At 34.6% G+C, this 5,923-nt stretch overlaps 1 long non-coding RNA gene across 1 annotated transcript; it reads left to right on the plus strand.

Moving 5' to 3' along the window:
• The first annotated feature begins 846 nt into the window (after window positions 1-846).
• On the plus strand, window positions 847-2,389 carry LOC132602329 (uncharacterized). The gene is made up of 3 exons (XR_009567735.1): window positions 847-1,409; window positions 2,052-2,152; window positions 2,309-2,389. It is a non-coding gene; the product is annotated as an uncharacterized LOC132602329 (long non-coding RNA).
• Window positions 2,390-5,923: the final 3,534 nt, after the last annotated feature.

The raw sequence follows: 5,923 nt of genomic DNA on the forward strand, positions 1-5,923 counted from the left end.
CTTAATGACTATTAATCTTCAACAATTGGTCAGAAGGATATGTCCATATTCTGATTTGCCTATATATCCTATAGTCCTTTTCTTTGGTCGGATATACCAAAAGACAAAAACACCAACAGAAATATATACTTCTTCCAATTTTATATTGTGTTGGGTTTTATTCTTTAGTAAATCTTTGTTTGACATGTAAGACAAAATAAATTTTCTTTTACAAGAGATAAAGGTATGTGTTCTTTTTTGCAGTTTAATTCCGTCTAACTTCTGAATTAGCATGGTTCTGTAGTTTCTCTTTGGATCTTTAATCAATTGGTACTCTTTTGAAGAAGTTGTGTTACTGTTACATTATTTAATTTGCATATACTATCTACTTGTCTTTTGAAAAAAAAAAAAAAACAAGGTGTGTTGTGCTTGATATTTGAGGAAGTTTAAGACTTTCATATTGGTAGATAAATTTATTTTAAAGAAATATTTGTATTTGAAGTAGACCTTGAAGCCAACGACTTAGGTCTTGACAAAGCATGGCTTATTAATTTTTAAACCTTACAAATTACTTGAGATTTTTATGGGGACAAAATATATTGGGAGACCAAAGCATATTGTATTTTTGGTGAAACTAGGTTAGGATTTAAAAATAATCTTTACTAATCTTGTTTGGTTATTTGGGTGAAGGAATTATTCAATTATGAGCTGTTTCTTTTTCACAAGTATAGGATATTTACGTGGAAGTTAAGCTTTGGGTTGCTTCTATATTTAGAAAATTTTGCTTTTGTATTTGAATATATATAAAAGTGAAATTGGAACTTTAAAAACAAATAAATTTATCATGAGGTAGTGCTTGACAAAATTGTTTCATGTGTCAAACGATATGATAATATTGAGATTCTGGAAAGCTGATTATACGCTACTAAAAAAAAAAAAGGCGTTTTCGACTAAAAAATTTCGACCACATTTTTGGTCAAAAAAATCGACCACGCGCGGTCGAAAAATCAAGAATTTAATTTTTATTTTATTTTCAGTAGGATTTCGATCACACGGGGTCGATTTTTTAAAATGAAAATATAATTTCGACCACACGGGGTCGAAATTAAATTTTGTATACATAATAACGTTTAAATTAAAAAAAAAAATAAAAAATTTCGACCACATTTGTATATACACATCTGCTGGCTGGTCTTTACTTTTCATATTGAAGATTTTTTCTTTTTCTCTCTTTCCTCTCTCCCTCTCCTCTCTCTACCCACACACACCACCTCTCTCCCTCTCCTCTCTCTACCCACACACACCACCTCTCTCCCTCTCCTCTCTCTACCCACACCACCAGCCCACTGCCCCACCAGCCCAGACCCTCAACCTACCGCCTTCCGACCACCGCCAGTCCACCGTCGGCGGCGCAGCCCTTGCATTTTCAGGTACATTTTTTTTTTCCAATGTCATGAACACTTACCAATGCATAATAATCTCATGTTATTAGCTACATTACCTTCTATATTTAGTAGTTTTGATAACTTTATTTAGTGTTCAATATTTGTTTTAGGGTTTATTTTATGTTTATTTTTTTTTGGATTTTGAGTTGAAATTGAATGTTATTTTTTGGGACTATTTTGGTCCCTTTTTTTGGGACTATTTTAATTCTTTATTTATGTGCTATTTATTTATTTTGGTTCTTTATTTATGTGCTCTTTATTTATTTTAGTGCTCTTTATTTATTTTTTCTTTCTATTATGAAGTGCTAACATTATTGAGGCTACTGCATACTTAAGCACGTATTGTTTTCCGCCCAATATTATATTTTTTTGAAGTAATATCAATAGTTTAAGTCCTTAATAAGGTAAGACAGCTTATATGAACCACAGAGTGCTAATCATGATCAACCATTATTTTGTTGGTTTACTTTGGTTATGTAGATTTAGACACAATTAATTAGCTCTTCTTTACTAATTGTTTTTCCCCCCTAGTTGGTTATACGTATTCTCCATCATCTGTATGTCAATGGAAAAACATAGAAGCATATTTCAGTAGCAAAATTTAAGTTGTCATTCTTTTTGGGACAGTTGAATGAATTCCGTGCCAAGTATCTACATCAACAAGTCCTCAAGCATGAAGCATATCTGCAAGGAGATATTGGAACATCAGTCCAGAAAGCCTTTTTCAGGTGATTTCTTGAAGTTTTGGTGGTATAACTGGCTAATTAATATTCTGCTCTGTCTTGTCTTTTAGCATCGATTACTGAGTTTCCATATATGTGTAACTTTGCATGTCAACATTATTCCAGACTTTCATTTTGTCTTTTGTCTTTATATTCTGGCAGGTATGTTCAAGTCAATTTTTTGTTATATAGTCTAAGCTGAAGGCAGTGGGTATGCCCAAGCTCGCAGCATCTTGTTCCTTTGTAAGTTTGCATACAAATGTATCAACCTATCTAAATGCCACACTAATGGATGTATGCATTAACTATAATATCAAATCAAATTTGAGGTTTGCCTAAGAATCTGAGAGTAAAATGAGCTCAATTATAACTGTTGATGAGAACAAGAAGCTGAATTCCACATTTCAATGGAAAACTGAAAGCTGGTATGGGAAACCAGAGTAAAGAAAGAGCTAAATTTTTGTTTACTACTTTTGACAGATGGTTCTGGGCTATTAGATCATGTCTTATGCAGATCCCTTTCGTTGATACCCGTCGGCCCTTGAAGCCGTAGGTGTTACTGATGATGGGACAGTTGATCCTAAGGAGTATGAAGCTATGAAGCATCAAGTTGACCTGCTAACAAGAACACTTAATTCCTCGGAGGCCAGGATGTTGGGTATGAAAGCCCAGATTAATAGCTTACTTAATTCGCGGCCGTTTCCGATTCCACCGTGTCCTGGGATGCTCGTAGGTCACAGCCTCCTAGCCAACCCCGACCTTCCCAAGGTAGACGACATTGGTCACAAGCTGACATAAATCATGCTCTTGTCGATGATTCTAGTGGGAAGGATACAGATCATGTCTCTAACACCGAACATTGACCTTTTTGATTAATGTGCTTTTGGATTCTAATTTTGCTATGTTTAAATGGATATGTATATTATGTTTAAGGGTTTGAATGTAGTTTTAATTTGAACTAGAAGTAATTTTAATTTTAAGATGTTTAAGTGTTTGAACGTAGTTTATGATGTTTAAGTGTTTCAATGGACAATGTTTAAGTGTTCAAGTGTTTGAACATTGTTTATGGTTGTTGTGTTGAATTGTTGATGAATTGGATGACTGTTTTGGTTGATGAATTTGGTTATTTGAAAATTGGCAGGTGGGATGTCAAAAACAGGCAAATGCTGGAAAAAATATTCCAGATTTTCGATCACATGTGGTCGAAAATCAGCCCAGATATTTCACAATTTCGACCACATGTGGTCGAAATTGTACCCAGAAAAATACAATTTCGACCACGTGTGGTCGAAATTTAGCAATATGGTTTCCAGATTTCGACCACATGTAGTCGAAAATCTGGGCTCAATTTACAATTTCGACCACATGTGGTCGAAAATAATTATCCCTTAAATTCGGTAGAATGTGATTGCGACCACGTGTGGTCGAAAAAAAAAAATCGTCCTACCGATTAGCGACCTACGCGTGTGGTCGAAAAATTGGTCGAAATAAAGGCCTTTTCGACCTTGTGTGGTCGAAATTTTTGGTCGAAAATCAGGGTTTTTTTAGTAGTGATATCGAACCTTCAACGAACTAATAGTTGTTTTGTGTGTGGCAAAATAAGCCATCATGTTCATCAATATAGAAGAATATTCGAAGAAATGATAATCCCACTAAGTAAAATAAATTTGAGTAAGCGGATCATGATGTAATTGTTGTGGTCATTTCTCAAGTTAATCTTTTGGGTGTTAGACGACTTTGGTCTTACTAAGCATCTTTTTGCTAACAAAATAATTTTGTGTTCTACACTCAAAGTTAAAGGAGAAGAATGATTTAAAGAAGAAGAATTATTTATTTGTCTTGGTGATTCAAGAACTTGAGTAGTCATTGAAAAGGAAAAGTTCTTGAACTTATGGTTGAAAACAAAAAACCAATGGAGTGAAGGTTTTATTTTGAGTAGGATAAAGATTGTGTCGACCAAACTAATAATTCTGTCAGCAATATATTGTAACCATAGTTTATTTATGCTTACATATTTTTTAGTAAATGACGAATATATTAGTAGTGATACTTTTTTTTCTTTTTTCTTTTCATATTGCTTTCTTAAAATATTTGTTGATAATGATATAGTGTGAGTATAATTATTTGGGTGAGTTATATTATTAGCTTGTTATTTATAAGGTGAAATTTCTTATGAGAAATTTGTAATACTTCTTATGATGTTAGAAATTAGTAACAGGAACAAGAATCATGTACCTGTTAACAGCAGCGGAAAATTCACAGAATCTTTGTTGAAGAATTGCGCCAAGCCAATTCTACTTCACTAGGAAATGGAATACTAATATCACAAATTAAATGTCTTGTGTGTTGTTGCAGAATAATTGGAAGAAAGAAGATTTTTTTCTGTTTCTCTTAAGCAAGAAAACAACGTCAAAGAGGAGAAGAATTTAATAAACTGCCCCACACACTCCACGTCAATAACTTGTAAGTTATCCTAAAAGTGGTAACTTCCCACTTAAACTCTTCTTATCTTTTCCTCCTAACCGGGTCGGGTTTGTCCACATGGGAGACCCATGACCCAAGCCTAATATCCAACATCTCCCACTTCGCACATGGTGGACTACACGCATACTAGTACCATGCTAATAGCACACATAATTCATACAGACAAATAGTTTGTGTGACCTGCGAGCATCAAGAGCTAATACCTATTAAGGTTTTACAAGAGCTCCATGTAGGAATTCAATCACATTCGGAAAGAATCTACTACCAATTATAAGGATCATATTACTCGCAATACCCCAGACATCATCCGCTACAGCAGTAGCTATTTATCCGATCCCTCATCCTCCTAAGAGGTGAACTCGAGTTCATGTTTAATTTTATATCCACAACTACACTTGACACCCTTATGATAACTGTAATGGACGACCTTTGAATACAAGTTAAATTAATAATTTTATTGTCTTCCCTTTCTACTCGAATCTTTTTGTTTCAAATCAACTGCTTTCCTAAACATGCACTGTATTGTTGATGTTATGTCCCGTGTTTTCGCATAATTGGAAATCGTGAAAATAATTAAGACTTGTAGGTTATAAGGTAATATTTTGATTTTAGTTAATATGACTATGTTGTTTATGAAAGTATTGGTGCAAAGACATCGGGGAAGGCCGAGGGTGAGAGTTGGAGTTTCAGAAATTAGTTTCGGGAATTGCGAAACGAGATTTTAACGAATTGGGCTCAAAAAGAAAATTAGAAAAATTTGGGCCCAATACCAAGGGGTGGCCGGCCAAGAGGCCTTGGCCCAAGCCCCATTTAATGGTCATGTGAGTTTCATGTGATCACTTAATCATCAAGATATATTCATACATATCCATTGGAAAGTTCAAGAAAATCAAGCAAAAATTGAAGAACACCTCAAGAGAGGGTTTCGGCTATAGCAAAAGAAAAGAGGAAAAAAAATTTCTAGCCTCCAATCTTAATCCAAAAATATTGTTCTTCTTGTATTGTAGCAAGTTCAAGACGCTCTCCGACGTGATACAATTAGTTTGGCGAAAGAGCGGCGTTTGCGGCACATCGGAATTTTAAGAAAAAGATAAGATTTCTATGTTTTTATGTTATGGAATCGATACATATGTTATAGTGATTAGGGTTGCCTGAAGATTATGGGAGTGTGGTGTGTATGTGCATGGCGTGTGTGTGTGAAGGGTGTGTTTGGCCGTGAGCCATGTTGGTGTGGAAGGGGAGGTGAATTTGATTTTGTTTGGTTTGTTAGTTGCGTTGTTGTGGCATTTATGA

The sequence above is a fragment of the Lycium barbarum genome, chromosome 7 (genome assembly GCF_019175385.1).
Source record: "Lycium barbarum isolate Lr01 chromosome 7, ASM1917538v2, whole genome shotgun sequence".
In the NCBI taxonomy this organism is placed as follows: domain Eukaryota; kingdom Viridiplantae; phylum Streptophyta; class Magnoliopsida; order Solanales; family Solanaceae; genus Lycium; species Lycium barbarum.